Source organism: Myotis brandtii, unplaced genomic scaffold (genome assembly GCF_000412655.1).
Source record: "Myotis brandtii unplaced genomic scaffold, ASM41265v1 scaffold112, whole genome shotgun sequence".
NCBI classification, from domain to species: Eukaryota; Metazoa; Chordata; class Mammalia; order Chiroptera; family Vespertilionidae; genus Myotis; species Myotis brandtii.
This window is the reverse complement of record NW_005353838.1, coordinates 14536548-14536772: the sequence shown is the minus strand read 5'-3', so window position 1 is coordinate 14536772 and position 225 is coordinate 14536548. Positions and strand designations below refer to the sequence as shown.

Below are 225 nucleotides of genomic sequence, written 5' to 3'. Positions count from 1 at the left end.
CACAACCGCACGTGCAGGTGAGGCCGCCAGGTGAGGGGCGGGCAGGACAGGGCTGAGGACTGGCTGGAAGGGGAGTTCCCCAGGATAGACCAGTCCTGAGAGCGGGCGAACAGAGAGGCGTGGGCCCCCGAGCCCTGCGCTTCCTGCCTTAAACAAGCCACCGGCTGTAGGACTCCGGGGACACGGCGCGGGGACTGTGATTACCCATCCTCCTCATCCCCCGGG

At 67.6% G+C, this 225-nt stretch overlaps 1 protein-coding gene across 1 annotated transcript in view; it reads left to right on the top strand.

Moving 5' to 3' along the window:
- ANO7 (anoctamin 7) overlaps window positions 1-225 on the top strand; it is a 28475-nt gene that overhangs the window by 20817 nt on the left and 7433 nt on the right. The window lies entirely within an intron of this gene.